Source organism: Ambystoma mexicanum, chromosome 8, assembly GCF_040938575.1.
Source record: "Ambystoma mexicanum isolate Mex_15411 chromosome 8, UKY_AmexF1_1, whole genome shotgun sequence".
NCBI lineage: Eukaryota > Metazoa > Chordata > Amphibia > Caudata > Ambystomatidae > Ambystoma > Ambystoma mexicanum.
In genome coordinates this window covers 1,429,689,899-1,429,707,440 of record NC_090929.1, presented here as the reverse complement: position 1 = coordinate 1,429,707,440, position 17,542 = coordinate 1,429,689,899, and the positions used below count along the sequence as shown (strand labels likewise).

General features: G+C 45.9%; 1 protein-coding gene across 1 annotated transcript in view; it reads left to right on the top strand.

Moving 5' to 3' along the window:
- Window positions 1-17,542, top strand: part of PGAM1 (phosphoglycerate mutase 1) — a 122,165-nt gene that overhangs the window by 972 nt on the left and 103,651 nt on the right. The window lies entirely within an intron of this gene.

Here is a 17,542-nt window from a genome sequence, read left to right as displayed (position 1 = left end):
TGTTGACACTGAGAAAGACGGCCATTGTCGAGCTCGGAGTGAAAGGGGTCAATGAAGGATTCTGGTTGATGATAGTTACATAGGACCTTGGCGTGTGGGAGTTTTGGTGCTTTGAGAATGAGGATTGACTGATGTAATCTGAGGTATGTCGGCACTGGCGGGCTTTGGAGAATAGGGGTTGGTGGCTTAAGTATCTGGGTGGCACAGTGGGGGGGTTGAAGGCTGTTAAAGTGCTGTGGTGGATGGCGACTGCTGTGGTTTTCTGTTGTGGCTTGTTTCTTTGACTGTGGGGTCACCAAGGACCTGCAGGATTGAAATGTATCGAGGTTAATTTGCATGTTTTTTTTCTCCGTAATAATGATTTCCTCGAAGTTGGCCATCTGCATATGATCTTTCCCTTGATAATTCCCCAACGCTGCACAGTCAACTGATCTGGCCCTTTTAGTAATGTTGCTGGTCACCCAACGATGGAAATCGTTAATGAACTTGGATCCCAATACATGCAAGCCTTCAACTTTAGCAATGATTGTGAATGCAGGTTTCCTTCAAAATACCTCCTTTTGGAGCCTTTGTTTTAATCGTATTAAAAAATAGTGTAGAGCATACTGCAACCCCCTGCTTTTTGTATTCTGCATAAAAACGGCCAAAAGAGCAACCTTTCAAGCAGAGGCCAAGAATATATCAGGTTACCAAGTTGCTCAGAGCTATTTGGCTCCTGCTAGTAGCCCAAAAGAGCCTGGTTTTCTTGATGCCAACAGCTACCAGGAGCTACCTTTGGCTATATGAACATATCTGTTTTTTTTTAGATGTGAACATGTGTATATACAGATTTGTTAGAAGCATCTAAAATTCATTTAAAGCAGAATGAATTGTACATAATGGACAAAAAGTAAAGGTTTGCATCTCACGTAAAAGTTAGATGTGTATCATGCTTTGTACTAGCTCCTAGTTGTCTCGTGGTAGCTCCTGAAGGTGATGGCTGATAGGCAGGATATAGTTTTTAGCTCCTGCAATCTTAATTTCGACCTCTGTAGATTGGTGTGTATAACAAATGGGTAGGGTGAGCTTGTACGTTCCAATTGACACATTTCAGCATGTTTTGAAAGACTGATATGATAGTTTACTTATATAGCGCCTATACTCAATGTGTTTGGAAGCGCTTCAAGGCAAGGGAGCGAACAAGGGGAAAATACAATGACCTTCTTACAGGCCATGAACAGTAACAATGTGAAATTAACTATCGTACTCGGCCTGACGACATTTCAGATAGTGCAAATAGATCAGGAAGGGAGGGGGTAAGGAAATGGAAACAGACAGGCGACTACCGTAGTAGGCCTAACAACATTTCTGGTAGAGCCGGAGAAAAACAAAAGGTGGGGGAGGAACAAAACAAGTGACTATCGTACTAGGCTTGATGACATTTCAGATAGTGCTGGAGGGTGGGGGGACAAGTAAGGGGACTGGGGAGGAGACAGACGAGGTTGCTATCATACTAGGTCGAGGGACAATTCTGATAGAGTAAGTGCATTTAAGAAAGTAAAGTGAGGATATGGGGAGAGAACAGAGAGTAAGCAGTCAAAAAGAGTGGAGGAGCAAGAGGGGAGAGTGAATACAATAGCAGAAGACAGTAGTAACACTGTTAGGCAGGAACCTGTCCCTTTCCCTCTGGGACCACTGCAAAATATTTAGGACTACAGGTGTTTGGCAGTAAACCCACTTGGTAGCAGTCTGTACCACACAGATTCACTTTGTAGCTGTGGCTGAGCAGTCAGACTTCCCTCAAGAAGAGTTAGGCAGTATACAGAGTATTCACAATAGGTCAAGAGCACACAATAGAACAAGTAAACACTGACCAGGGCTTGGTGTAAAAGAGATATAATTATTTATTTAAAACCACATCTAGAAAAACACACAGGCACTAATAGTAAGCAATTCAAAAACACGGTCACTAAAATATATACGCTCCCTTAAAAGAATATTAGACAAGTCTTAAGTAAAGCCCCACTTATTTTCAGACAGCGGTGAGGGCTTAACGTCGATGGCACTCGAATAGTTCGTTTTAAAAAGGGAGAGAAAAGCAGAGAACAAGTTGAAACAGATCCCAACACTTTTACAAGAACATAACAATAGAGGAAGCAAAGTAAAACCGTGAATTCAGAGTCAGTAGGCCGGATCCGCTTTAAGAGGATCGAAACAAAATGTGTCCAAAAGTCTTGTAATGGTTCAAAAAGGAGTTGGACCAAAGAAAGGGACCAGTTAGAGGGTCAAGGCGGCCAGCCCAGTCCAGAAGGTTAAGGAGTTATTACCTTGTAGCAATCTTTAGAAAGGGAGGCCTGGCGGACACAGTACCTTAAAGTGGTGAGAACACTCCAGCAGGGGCAGTTGTTCCTGGCAGCGGATGCAAGTTGGTGTTTCGTCCGGGGAAAGAGAGGATCTCGTCATGGAGGAAGACAGGAGTCCGTTGCACTGACAGGGAAGAAACCAGCCACGGAGTTTCTCAGGTACAAGGAGCGGTCCATTGATTCGCGGTTCAGTGGTGAGTGGCTATCCGGCCGCCGGGGTGCTTGGCACGGGCAGTTCGACCACAAACCGGTCTGGGGTGCGAAGAAAGAAAGGTAAACTGGTTGTGCCCACAAGTCAGGGGAAGAAGCCTCTCCAGCCGGGAGATCTTCTCTGTCGTCGGGAAGTGGTGAGTCGGTTCTGCAGGGCTCCACCGGTGGTGTCGTCGTGGTAGGTCGTCTCAGCTTCTCCCTCAGGTCCTGTGGCGGCTTCTGGAGTTCCAGTCCCCAAAGTCCTGCTTTTATGCAGCATACCCCCATTCACACTTGGGCCAATCACACAAGAGTGCGACTTGAGTTACCAAGGTAACTCAGTCCAGGGTGCCTAAACCCCCTCCCACACCCCTTGTGGTACCCAGACAGAGTGGCACCACTTTTGGAGGCTTCTGTGGAGAAGCCCGCCAAAAAGTGGAACAAAGGGCTCGACTTGGGTTGGAGTCACAGAAGAGAACACAAACGCCATTTTTGAATCGAGTCTTGGCAAAAAATACCAACCGGAGAATTAATATTAATTAAATAAACCAGCGGTATGTTCGAGGCTATGAGAATTAAATAATTAAAGTTGGTAGCCTCGAACAATGGGAAAATCCAATAGGGAAATATTCGCGGACGAATATAAAGTAGTTTCCACTGTCACCAGCCAAAACTCGATCAGGGGGGACGGAGACGTGCCCCCTCGACTAACAGACCCCGGGGCAATCGAATTGCCCCGACCAGTACGTCCACAATATGATGGTTTGTACTGGTTTCTGTTAATAATTTGAGACTAGTAAAGCCAATGGTGACTTTACACGCCCTGGGAGACAGTAGTCAGTCCCAGGGTATGGAGTCTATAGTGGGGTATCACTATGACACCCCTGTGTTACTGCACGGAGGGTGCTGTGTAACACACATAGGAAAAACACATGAGACCCTATGGAGTAAAGGACCCCATAGCCCATAAAATACATTACCAATCAAAGGAATACCATAAATCATGTCCAAGAGTGGGAGAAAAGAGTCTCACTCTTGGCAGGAGGAAAAAAACAAACTCCAGAAATCCAGCAAAGTTGCTGGGGGACTCACTAGGTTAGGAAATTCAGCCTAAACAGAGAATTCTCCCTAACAAACACATAATGTTGCAAGCCAGGATACAAGATGAAGATGGGAACAGCATGATTCTGGGCCACCATGAGTACAAGATGCAAAGGAAGTCCAGCATGAGAGTTGAGAAAGGGTGACGCCCCGTGAATCATTTAAGACCATAAAAGTCAAATCCAGAATTGGCCACAAGACAGTGATGGTGAAACCTGACTGTATCAGGACAGACTCCTGCAGAAGTAGGCTGGAGGGGGAGCAGGGTAGAAGAATCAAGCAAACCGGGCAACACCTGTGTGCGAGAAGGGAGGGGTCACAAGGGAAACATCACAGGGCCAGAGGGGGTGGGCACAGAGGGAGTAATCTCATGTTGGTTCATGCTTACCTGCTGTCTGAGCAGGGGGTTGGGCCCTGGGTCTACCCGGTCCGAACAGGAATTTCCCTTTTCTTTGTCAGCCCCAGGTCCAAACAGGAATTGCCCTTTTCTTCGTCGGCCATTCAATTTGGACGCCCTTGATCTAAGAGTTGGGAGCAGGAAGGAAGAGGCAGGGCTAAGAAGGTGGGTGGGTGGGGCTTGGGCCATGTTACCTAGATCCACTTGCACCTGCTCCCCATCTGCAAAGGAAAAGAGGCTGGAGGGCTCCTTACGGAGGGAAAAGGAGCAGCAACCTGGAAGGTGCCAGGTGGGCGGGGCTTAGGCCAGGTGACCTAGATCCACTTGCACCTTGACTGGCTTCCTTGAATTGAAGTTATCGCGTTGCAGTAGGAAACGGTGTTCTCTGAGAAACGCATATAGGTGAATTACTGGAGTGGATGAATTGATAATACTGAAGGCTGAATTCTTTCTGTATCTTGTTGCTATGTTGGCTTAACCAAACGACCATTTGAACTGTCAGTACCACTTAAGTTGCTAATGGAGATGCTTAGTATGAAGGAACCAAGGGGGAACCCAGGCAGTGTCTATGTTTGAAATCTGTAGTATGAAAATTAAAGCACTTTCGATTAGCCCCACCCAAAAGCAAGCATTGAGTATGTTTTGATTAATCAGTGTAGATAATTCAAAGGGCCTTAGAAGAATATTGAAATTAATTTACTATCAATGAACTGCAATAACATAGAAAGCAATTAACAGGTATGATAAACAAATGTCCCACTTTGGTTTGTCTTATCTGTATCATGGTGGCGTGGCCAGGCCTTTGGGTCTGTGTGGAGAGAGCTGAGCACAGGCATGCATGACCTTTGAAAACGCAATATAAGTAGTAGTACAGGTATTCTTAATGAATCGGCAGCAACCCAAGTCTCCAGCAGGGCCAGACAGAAACATTATAATTCAATCATGTCTGCTTGTCTCCTGCTGCTTTGAACCGCAACACCCCCATAGTGGTGCTGAGAATAGGCCTCTGAGGCTCCCTGACCCCAGTAACTCAGCCTACTTTCCCCTTCCTTCAACCCCAGCAGCTCCTCACTCCGATAACGCCCCAAGTCTCTGCACACTTTGATCTCCCAGCCCTCTCCTCTAAATGTTTCATAATTAAGTTGCAAAATACTGTCAAAATTTACCAATGGCCAATTTCTCATTTCATGAAGGTACCCATTTGATTTAGCCGAGGAACTATATGCCCACTAGCCTTTAATACCTTGTACAAGAACAAAAAGGTATGCAGGGCTTCTAAAGCCGAGGTAAACAATTCAAATTACAAGCTTCTAGCCAGCCATAAAGTTACCTGCCAACTCAATTCAACTCCTACACACACAGCATACAAATTCTTCCTCTGCAAGAGTCAATTATCACTCGCCAATGGCGAGTGCTCATTTTGCACCTAGCTCTAAAGATTAGTACATGTCAGTCCAGAGCGCCCACCCCTCGGACAATGCCTTACAAATGCTAAACGCCACAAATAGTCTTTATGCCTCCAAGACGCTTGTCGTCCAGACAACTTGTATTAGGTACTTACACTAAGCAGTGATTGCAATTTTGGACAAGGATGCAGCGCTGCAGTGGTACTATGCACCCTTGTGCTACAGACCTCATTGACCTTTAACTCTTAATAAAATAAGAATGCATTCTAAAACCAGCACAGGTTCAAAGTTCTATATTGGCTTCAGCGGGATGTGAATTACTGAAAGGCCTTTAAGCCAGACAAGTCGCAAAGGATCCTCAACTGAGGATATTGGACCTGTACCTTACCTGAATGATTGCCAAATTCTAGTCCTACCCAACATCCACTTCACAGCCTGCCCTTCCCAATCGATCTCTTTTCTCCAGTGTACACTCCAGTTAATGCTAGGTGTCCTGTACTTCAACTGGAGAATGTATTTTCTAAGCTAGTCCACACCAAGTCCTGGAAATGTTCACACCTAGTACCCATTTTTTAAAAAAGGGAACCAAGGTTGGAGGGCGCTGCGGCGTGGCTACAAAATGACACTTGCGCTAGAAGGCTCTGACCAGCGACTTAAAAATCCTTCCTCGCCTCTGCACCTATGAATGATATTGAGCGGTGGTCCAGGTTGCTGAATGCCCCGGGCAACCACTGAATTGTCCTGGGAGTGCGGAACAGCCTCCTGTGGGTGATTTTCATTGACAGCAGCCATGGTATTGCAAGGTCGCCTCTCCCGCCGAAACCGCGTGGACCAGGAGGTGTCTGGCAAAGATTGCTTGACTTTGCGGACCCGTTGCGGGGCGAGCTGCCCCGTGCTGGAGCCGACCGAAGGAAGAGTGTCTGACTGGTTCCAGATCTGCTGGGGAGCTCTGGCCTGAATTTGGGGCCCGGGCACACACGAAGTGGAGAAGAGCTGTAACTCCCTGTCACGGCAGCAATGAAGAGTTGGCCTGAAGGGATGAGAAGGTCCGGGCAGGGCGAGCACTCCTGGGAGCGACTAAGTGAAGGCTAGGTGTGGGCAGAGGAGTAGTTCACCGCCTGGCAGCTCGCTATTGAGACCTCCCGTCCCTCATAACCACATAAGGGAAATAATAGCCCGGCTCCCAGCCCCGGCACAAGTCGAATTAAAAACAAAAAAAAAGACACATCCTGTGGGGGCGAGTGACCGCCACAGATATCTTTGCACCAGTCCTGGAGGACAAGCTCTGACCCCTGTGACACATAGAAGGGGCACACAGCAGCGGTAACACTGGCTAAAAGTGGACCTTCCATTAGCGGCAGAGGAGTGGCGATACTCTAAAGCACACACTCAACCTGGTGCTGGGTGAATTAGGGGGGACTGGGTCCTACCCTAACCCCCTACCCCCACCCCCACCAAGAGCCACAGGTTACACAGAATACTGTTGTCTTAGTTGTGGTCACAAGTATACACTGAGGGTGGAAGTTCACTTTAACGCACAATATATGCAATGAAGTCCCCATTGTGATGGTGGCACTAGATGCTGAGAAAGCCTTTGACTCAGTCGAATGGCCATTTCTATTTGAGGTCCTCAGTCTATCTGCTCTAGGGTTGAAGTACCTCCAATGGGTCTGCCTTCTATAAATGGCTCCCGTGCCAGTGTGCTAACGAATCAGACTGCTTCTCAAAGGGGTACTCGTCAGCGGTGTCCCCTGTCCACCATCATATTTGCCCTGGCGATTGAACCCCTGGCCTATTGCATTAGGGAATATCATGCCCATAGAGCGGTCAAAATATACTCTGTCTCGAATATATCGCTTTACACAGGTGATATGTTAATGTATGTCAAAACCCCCAGGCATAATTTACGGCCATTAGTTTAAGAAATCGCCCGCTTCGGGGCCTACTCAGGATAAATGTATCCAAGTTTGATGTTCTCCCCCCCCCCCCCCATCCTTGACACCAGTAGTAAACGCAAAGGACATTGAGGCAGGCCTCTGCTGGTACCCTAACGGCATATGCTATCTGGGTGTGAGGGTGTCCGCTTCCCAGGCTCAAATTTATGAGCACAAATATGTGGCAACACTGGAGCGTAGGTGGAGGCATGGATCCTCCCTTTGTCGCAGGCAGCACGGATCTCCCTGGCCATAAATGGTTGTTGTTCCAAAGATGCTATATATTTTCAATAACGTGCCAGTGATCCGCTGTGATTCTGGAAACGCGTTAGGGGCCTGCTGGTGAGGTTGGTGTGGGCGGGGAAACACGCTAAGGTCTCCCTTGATGCATTGATGCTCGCATTTGAGGATGGGGCGGGGCTGGAATATCCTGATCTATTTACTTACTGTCTGGCAGCACAAATTCAATATGCCATTTGGCAGTGGCATCCATCACCAGAACTCCCTCATGCTAGGCTGGAGAGAGCGACGGCCTGGCTGGATGACCTGAAAGTGATACAATGGGGAGAAATAGAATAGTGGCATGGGAGGGGGGTGCAACCAGTTGATTGGCCTGGGAACAGGCTATGTCGGGGGAGGAGGGTATAGGGTTATTTGACACGAAATGTGCAATATATGCTGTGCACGTGATGGGGATCACGCATGAGAAAGGGTTTAGGACACGCTTTGTAAAGTTTGGCACTCACACTGTTGGAGATACTGTGCAAGATAGTAGATTTATCCCCTGGGATGCATTGAAGGAAAGGGGTCCCTGCAGTGCAGTAGTGATGATGATGATGATGCTGCTGCTGCTGCTGCTGCTGTACTTCCGGTTGAGGGAGACTCTCGGTGGAATATGGCCACGTTTCCATGCGATACTGAGACAGTCCCCCTTGGTTCACTTTGTGTTTAACCCACCTGGCCTCACCAGGATAATGTCTTCCCTCTACAAAATCATAAAGACACAGCAAGGTGGGGGGGACACCACATTTAGGGCAATATGGGAAGTATCGCTTAGGAGGATGCTCTCCGATCCACAATGGCGGAAGATGTGTATGTTGTCACAGGGGATTCCCCTGAATAATAGATGCCATTTAATACTTTTTACATTTCTACACCAGATATATTATGCCCTGGCCCACGTGAATCGATACTACCCAGAGGGGGCCGCAAAATGTTCAAGATTTCAAACTGACCCAGCAGATTTCATGCATATGGTGTGGGAGACAACTCTTCTGGGCGCTAATCCAAGAGGCTATGGGTAAAATGTTAAGGGATTGTCCTCCTAGCTCCCCTGAAGCATGGCTCTTAGCTTGTTTTTTTTCAGATAATAAAAATGCTAATAAAAACTTAACATTTTGCAAAGGCAGGGATGGGTAAATGTATCACATGCTGGACATTATGGTGCTTTCAGACTGGACGCACCCTGCTCTCTTGGGTAATTGGGGGTGGGAGAAGGTGTTGGTGGGGTCTCTTGTATGCAGTGTATGAATATAAAATCAATAAATAGTATTTAAAAAAAAAAAAAAGGGAACCAAGACGATTCATCCAAGAGGTGGCCAGAAGCTGCGGGTTCAAGCATTATTTCGCTCGGTCCAGATGCAGAATACAACCCTTAGCGAGGAAGAAATGCAAGAATCACCAATGCAGGGCTCTTTAGGAAACGTCACAGGACTGGACTGGAGAAAGCGAGGTCCAGCTACTGCACACAGATGATGCTGGCGCCCTTCCAGCAGAAGAAGCTTCTCTAGGACAGGATCCCTTGATGCTGGGACGCTGACATTTGCAGAGAAGGCGACTTGTACCACAAGCTGGTGACCACTGATGTTCCAGGTGCAACTGCAGAATGGTGACGCTCTTGGTGAGGTAGCCCATGGGAGAGCTGGTTAGTCCACTGTGTGGTCAAGCAACACTTAAAAAGATTTAGGATGGCTGGGTCCTCAAGAATGCGTTGTGACTAGTTGGTCTCGCTAGTCCAAGGGCTGAAGCACTGCTCTGGATCTTTGGAGATCAGGTAGTCCAACGTTGCTTCACTGGATGCATGAAGGTATGCTGATAAAGAGTATTCCCATTGTGCTTGCGTTGTAAGATGCTGTGTGCTCTGTTGAAAAGTAAAAAAATAAAATTTAAAAGATGCAAGGGAAAACAGTTTCCCAGCACTGATAGTCTGAAGGACTGATTTGTTTCCCCATACCAAATTAGCAAACGGTCAGAACAGGTTTAAAAACAAAGTTGAAAGATTGGCGGCCCATAGGAAGTATGGATGGAAAGTTCCCAAAAGAGAAATCTTACTTACTTAACGGTCAACTCCAACCATGGTACAACTTTACAAGCCCTTTTGCAGTGCCCCCCCCCCATCTATTTGGTCATTGTCGACCTTACCAGGCCTTTTGACAGTCAATAGATTTAAACTTTGGGACAAACTTCAGGAGGGCAGGTTACCACCCCCTACCACTGATTAACATCTTGAGAGAGACACTCGCACTCACTCTCACGCTCTCACTCCAAGGGCTCTGTCGGGACCTGTGCCTTTGAGGTATGGCCACTGCAGTGTTCGAAATTGAGGGGAGCTTGGAGTTATTTAGCTTCTGCATGTAACCTAGTAGGGGCAGCTGAACTTGCTACCAGGACCTACTTTTGGCTCCCCAGACCAACTGAAACTGAACAACACCCATTTTGTGAATGTAAGTCTGTTTGGAACAATCTTTAAATAAAGCTAAATATGCAACTCTGTACTGCTCATTCCTTGTCTGCAACCGATTAAAATAATGTTTACAAAAAAAAGTTGTAAAGAGGTGTCCTCATTTTTAAGGGTAATAAATAACAGACAAAAACTATATGCATCTCATGTCGAAGTTAGATTTTGGTAATGCTATATACTGGCTTCTCGTTCCCCAGTGGTAGCTACTGGATAATGAGGGATACCCAGGAGCCACTTGTAACTCATGCTTATCCAATTTGAATTTCGAACCCTGCCACTGCCAGGGCTGCGTGCTGGCGTTGGCTCTGTTTATTTGGGAAAAACCTCCTCTTCATTTTGACCGATCCATCGCCATATAAACCACCTGGCGTATGCAATGACGTTGTGCTAATGGATAAATCTACTGTGGGTCTTCAGAGATTTATAGGGTTCTTAATTGGTTTCCTTCAGGCCCACAATTTGTTTTGATATTTGCCAAGAAATTCCTTAACTTTAATTGGTACGCCGCCAACCAAAAGCTGGAAATAGTGAACAGTATGACATTCATAGGTGTCATAGGACCTACGCAGCCGAGTGAATTCATAAAGATGCTGTGTCCCTCCTCCTATATTTTTTTCTTCCCAACCTAAGAAAATAGACTAAAGATGTGGGAAATTGTACCTCACCAAATTTTTGGAGTGCACACACTGTACCTAAACTTTGAGTGGTCTAAAATGAAGGGTAACAGTCTTCCTTCTGGGGGTTCCAGTTTCTATAATCTGCTTTGAATTGGGCCTATGTTCCAGCCAACCCTTTATAAACTGGCATAGTCTGTTAATTTTTTTTTCTCCTAAAACAATGGCTCTCCCCCACTCCCGTGTAACCGTTATGGTACGCTTAATGAGCTTTTATTAAAGCCTGATGAAGGATGTATTGTGTTCTGTTTTTTGATTTTCATATTTTCCAGATTTGTGAATGGTTTGCATGTTTAACCATATCACACAATGTATTTTCAACCTTTCATAGGTGGCTCAAGCCACGAAAGGGGCCATGTTTTCTTGGTTCTGCATTGTGGCTTTAAAGCCACATGTTGTGCATGATGCAATGTAGTTGTATGGGTAATAAATTGAGACAAAATCCAACACCCAAACCCGGAGCACCACCAAGAACGATTATAACTAGGCTATTCGGCTAAAGGGATTGGCACCTCATTCTCAACCTGGCAGGAGAACATGGCCCACTAACATTGAGTCCAGCCGTGTCCAGACTTTTCAATGAGAGTACAACCAGTCCGAAGATCCTTTGACCCTGTGAAAAGAACATTTGGGGAACGGAAAGTAATCTATGCGATGCTATTCCCCGCCAAGCTACGCATCAGCACGCAGGCAAAACGCAAACCTTGAATCCTTCCCAAACTCGCTAGTGAAGAGTGCCACTGTTGATCTGCCACTAACCCTAGAGGGCTTACAGCAGGCACGTAAAGACCTTAAGGCGGGCAGAGCACCAGGGTCAGACGGCCTACCGGCAGACCTTTACAAAATCCTCAGACGAACTGGCCCCACGGCTCCTAGAAGTATGGGAAGAATCTCTTGAATCCGGAACGTTTCCCCCTACAACGAGAGAATGTTGATACAAAAATGTTTGCTAAAGCCCTAACCAACAAACTTAATCCATACATGACCAAACTGGTACATCCGAACCAATCTGGGTTTATTCCCGGGCGCTCCACGGCCCTGAACCTCAGGCGCTTCTTCGCCATCACCTCCCAATTAGACCATCGGGCAAAGAAAAAGCATTTGACTCCATCTCGTGGAAGTTCATGTTTGGAATCCTGAGCAAGATGGGGTATGGCGCAGGCTTTCTCAGCTTCATACGGCTAGAGTATGAACCAACAAAATGCTATCACCCACCTTCACACTACAAAGAGTAACCAGACAAGGCTGCCCTCTCTCCCCGCTGATATTTGCACTGACAATAGAGGGAATGGCGGCACATCTGCGTCATAATCCTGGCTGGAGAGGAATCCGTATACTGGGAACCCCGCAATTCATCTCTCTCTATGCAGATGACACAATGTTATACATCAGGAACCCCGATACCCATCTTGCACCAGTATTACGAGGCATAGCCGAATTTCCCAGACATTCCAGATATAAAATCAACCAAGCCAAGTCTGAAATAATCCTGCTGACCGAATCCACTATCCAGACCGCAACTATGGAAGGCCTACGCTGGTCCCCTACCATCACAAGATACCTGGCCATCGGCGCCGGACAGAAGAACCCTGTTTGCCAACAACTACGCCCCATTCCTGGCACAACTGGAATGTAAACTCAATGCACGGATCAGGCTGCCGCTGTCCCTCTACGGCTGCATAGCCCTACTGAAAATGTTGGTAGTCCCAAAACTACTATACCTATTTAACTGAATCCCGATCTGGCCGGGCAGGAAATTCTTCGATATGCTACAAAAGCTTGCCACACGATTATTCTGGGACTCTGTCCTCCCCATACAAAACTGGTCCAAACTATGCGAGAATTACGACACAGGCGGCCTTGCAGCCCCAGATTTTCAAGTATACCATTACTCGGCGTAGGCACATTTCGCAAATTACTGCACCAACACAATAGAACAATTCGGACACATACAAGCAGAAAAATTCACTGCGTCCCGCCTGGAACTCAAAAGCATGATGTTTGGTTTGCCAGTACCTAGAGAAAAATCACTAGTAGACCTGATGGAATCAACAGTGCGAGCATAGGTGCAGATCTTTAAGAGAGTAGGCTGTGAAACTGCACACTGGCCACACTCACCCCTATGGCACTACCCAGGTCTAGAATCCACAATGCATATGTACTGGGAATGTCCACCAATCAGACAATTCTGGAACGAAGTGGCAAAAACTATGAACTTGATCCTGAACTCAAATATTACGGCCACTCCGCTGAAATACCTATTGGGAGACATAGGGAAATCATCGGTCAAGACCCAGAGACTGTTTGCAGTGGCCAAAATAAACATCCTCAGAAAATGGAAATCTAAAGACTCCTCCCCCCCAACACACCAGGGATGGATGCGGGACTTGATCAACACACAGGAATGCTAAGAATCTTGCGTCCAAGGGGTCCAACCCACCTCGAGGCCTAAAGACATATGGGCCCCCCTCGGATTATATTTAATGGCAGAAGAAAAGACAAGGACCACGAGAACTGGACCCCCCCCCTCTTGACCCACTAAGTTCTGTCGTCTTCCCCCATCTCCTCTTCCCCCCCTCCTCCCCTTCATTCACCCCCTAAAGCTGTATACATGAATGCACTTTACACCAATGAAATGCAATGACAATGCACTGTTTTCAGTAAAGCATGATCTTCCTATAATGTTACATGCCAGTATTAAATAAAGTTTAAAAAAAAAAAGAATCCTAATCTCCCCCATCCATGTCTTGAGCTTTAGGGGAGTTTGTGGGTATTGTGAGATGACTTACCCACTCTTAAAAATGGCCAGGTGGAGAACGATCATGTGCTTCCTCCTACTGCTCTGCAAATGTGATTACCCCAACAAACCTCTGCTTTGTTATGGATCTGCTGCATGTTTCTTAAGCAATCTGCTAGAAGGGGTGGTGGATGTGGAATGGCCCCAGGCTAATCTTTGTTGTGAGTGGTTTGGGAGTACTTCATCAAGCCTCACTAAAATGGAAGTTGTATCCTTTTGGAAATTGTAACTCTTTGCCTGAATGAGATTGGATGGAGATCAATGCTTTGAGGGGAGTGATGGGTTGCAAGGGGTGTTCGAAAGAAGAATCACAGGCAGGTGTAGAGATCAGAACCCCCTGCATAGGATGCGTCTATTATAGGAGTGAGGGAACATGCCTGGCGTGAGCTGTTTTTATCCACATGAGTTTAGAGCTAAAGTTTTATCTTCTGATCTTCTATTTTGCAGTTCTAGGTTTGAAGGCTGGCAAAGTGATGGCTACTTCTGTTTCGTTGCCCTTCTGATATAATTGATGACTGCTTGCCCTCTGTCATATGCTACATAAACTGTTAGCCTGACATATGGACCTTGTATTACCATTGACCACCCTCTCCTGTCCTTACTTTGTAAATATGAATGAGTGGAGAATACGTTTACTTGTCCATTGATTACCAATGCCCATTCACCATCCTATGCTTTGGTTCTGTTGGTAGGACTGCCGGATTCATGTTTTGGTAACTGGTTAAGCATGTAGTCGATGCCCTCTCCACATCTTGCCTATTCAATTACTTTCTGATCGCCGTGAGTGGGAAACAAATTAAATTGCATATTTATTGAATTGAGCATACTAGCTAGAATGCTGGAGTAATGTGTAATTACTTGCAAGCTCTCCCTACACTTGGAGATCAGGAATTTTACAGGAAAAACAGTTTTGCATAGAACATCTGTGCAACCACCTGTTGCATGTTTTTGCACCACGCAAGGTTCTGGTTAGCTTACAATTGCCCCAACCCCTCCTGTGTGCTAGCACATGATGCACAGAGGCATTAATTGGTAGTTAGTGCCACAAATTCGATAATCTCACCAGATTGTACCCAGTTTTCTTCCAGCAGCAAGAACCAAGCAAAGAATATGGAAAAATGCAAAGAATGAGGTTGCAATTGGTCGTTGCAATGATGGCTGCCAGAATTTCCAATTTCTGCTATGTCCATAGCATAACGTTTAATGGATTCAGAGCATAGGCACTGAGAAGCCTCATAAACCACTGGTTCCCACCAAACCAATGCAGTGAATCCCCGATATGTCATTCAAATGCTTAAACTGGTTAAAAAGGCCCAGAACAGCCATATTGATGAATGCGGTATCAGTGTGGCATATACCGATGTCTGTAAAGCGGACCTAGAATGAGTCTGTTAAAGTGTTTGATTTTTCTCATCTTTGCCATTCAGAAGCTGGTTAGTCGTGAACTAGGTACTAGATGAATATTTGCCCCGTTCCAAAGATGTTGGGCACAGAAAATCGCTCATTAAGCAGAATATGAAATTGCTCATAAATTAAGAACTAGATACTTCCATACTCACATTCCCACGGCCACGGTGCTGGGTCATGTACGTGGAAACCATTCATAAATAAAATAGGCATTTTTCGTATTTATTTAGCAGTGGCAAATTCTCTTTCTTGAAAATAATTTAAACTGCGGACTACTCATTGGCGTGTCAGATGTGATGGGGAACGTGGTGGGGCATTTCTGAAAAGGACCATGGGTTAAAGAGTATGATTGGGAAACGACACAGTTAGTTATCCCAGTGAATGAGTACATTGCACAGTTGCATGTTGGATATCCAGCATACATATATTCTCTTGGGAGCCGAAGGAGTGACTCACCTTTTCCTTTTGCTTACTTCACAGCAAATTGTGAGTCACCCCTTCAAACTGCTTCCACCATCATTTGAACTTGGTAGCTATTATCTTATTTCCTCATTCATGCCCTTTCATATGCTTCCCCTCTCCGGATCTTGGCCTAACGCATGCTTTAATTTTTTTTTTTTTTAAGTTTGTCCTTCAAAATGCTGCATTGTCTGTGCGTATTCGTGCGTCATTGACACACGATCTAAGATTGCAAAAGAGGAAATTGATTTTGCAGCATGCGGTACTTGCTCTGTGTGTTGGAGGGGCTTCTAAAGCAGGATCGAGCTTTGCCTCTTGGATGAGAAGGTGTGTGTTGTTTTTTTTTGTGGAGTGCCAAGCAGACTCTTACCTCGGGGGTCACGTAACTTTCGAGGGCAGCGACGCTCTCTTCGTGTTTGTCAGTGTGTAGGGGGTTTTGGTAATAGAGACGTCTCTTTGTAGTTCGGAGTGAAGCGAACCTAACCATCACCCTCTTTACTCAGCAGCTTGATATATCCCCCTTTAATGTTTGCCAACCTTTCCCTGCTTATTTTGGGACCCGTTACCAAGCGAATTTTTTTTTTTTTTTTTTTTTTTTTTTTTTTTAATAAAACTACAGTTCGATACTTAAATCGAACTTTTGTTATAATTGACCTTTCTCGCATCTCATCCGTCCTCTCCAGTGTTTATTCACATGTATGTCTGTGCGTGTACACCCCGCCCCACCCCCAGATGGCCTGTGCAGGTTATTTGGAAAAGTGTAAAATGAGAAAAGCACGACCCTATGAATGAGGAGAGATGGAGCTATATAAATCTGACCATTCCTCTGTGTATCTAGATTCTGGCCCTATGTTTCTGGATCTGGAGGTGACCTACTTAGGTGACTACTGTGCATTTGTCGAAGCGCCCAATGTGCTGCTTTTTCCTGCTTCGTGCTTTTGGCTAAAAAAAAAAACATTAGGATTGTGAATTACTACATCGTCATCTTGATGATCCGCCCTTTACCTAGATGACTTGACATGTAGGTCCCTAAAGTTTATGAAAGTAGATTGATGCGGTTTTCCTTTTCGGTGTGCCACAACCCCAGTGCTCCATGCTTGTTTCCATGTACTCTAATCATCCTCCTGTTTTGTGGCCTACAGCTCAGCTTTTAAAACTGTAAGAGCCTGGCCAGGAGAAGCTATCACCGCAGTTCCAAAAAGTGTAAATTTTTCTAGCCAAACTCTGAATAGGAGTATGGCGAAGCAGTAAGTCTTAGACTCAGGAGGAGGTAGGCTTGCTGTGAAGTACAGCTAGCAATGGCAGAAACTGGTAAGTAACGGAGGTCCACGCAGGTAAGTACAATAATAATCCGTTTGTTAACCCATACACACGAGGATATGTACACTGTAGCTCATAGAGTGAGGGAAGAGGGTATGCAGTGATCAAATTGTGGCCAAAATGTCGCCTGTACAAAAAAATCACAGTATTTTGGTTTGACCTGGTAAATGTGTACCCCATTTAAGTGGAGTAGGGATTGCAGGGGTGTCCCCCGTTTCCCTTAGATGGTATAATGGTTCCGGGGATTGCAGGGATTTACATGGATTGCAGCGGCAAAACCACAGCCTTTTTGCCGTAATATTTTGTGTCCACAGCCATTTTTGCCACGATTTTAACACCTGGAACCGGTAAGACATGTTACAATTCAGATTTCAAGCCTTCTCAATAAAAGCACCCAGAAAGAACACCCCGTTTCCGGAGACTTGTAAGTAGTTGGCACAAAAACGGTGTCCACATGGCCTAGAATGGTGTACGCCAATGGCTTTCTGATTACAGGGCACAGAGCTGGGAGAGGCCAAGGCTCCATGTGTGGTGAGGTCTGATGTAGGCCAGGTGTTAGGCAGAAACCTGTGCAGTTCCCTCTGGGACCACTGCAAAAGATTTAAGACTACAGGTGTTGGCAGTAAACCCACTTGGTAGCAGTCTGCACCGCACAGATTCACTGTCGTAGCTGTGGCTGAGCAGTCAGACTTCCCTCAAGAAGAGTTAGGCAGTATACAGAGGATACATAATAGGTACAGAGGCACAATAGCACAAGCAAACACTGACCAGAGCTA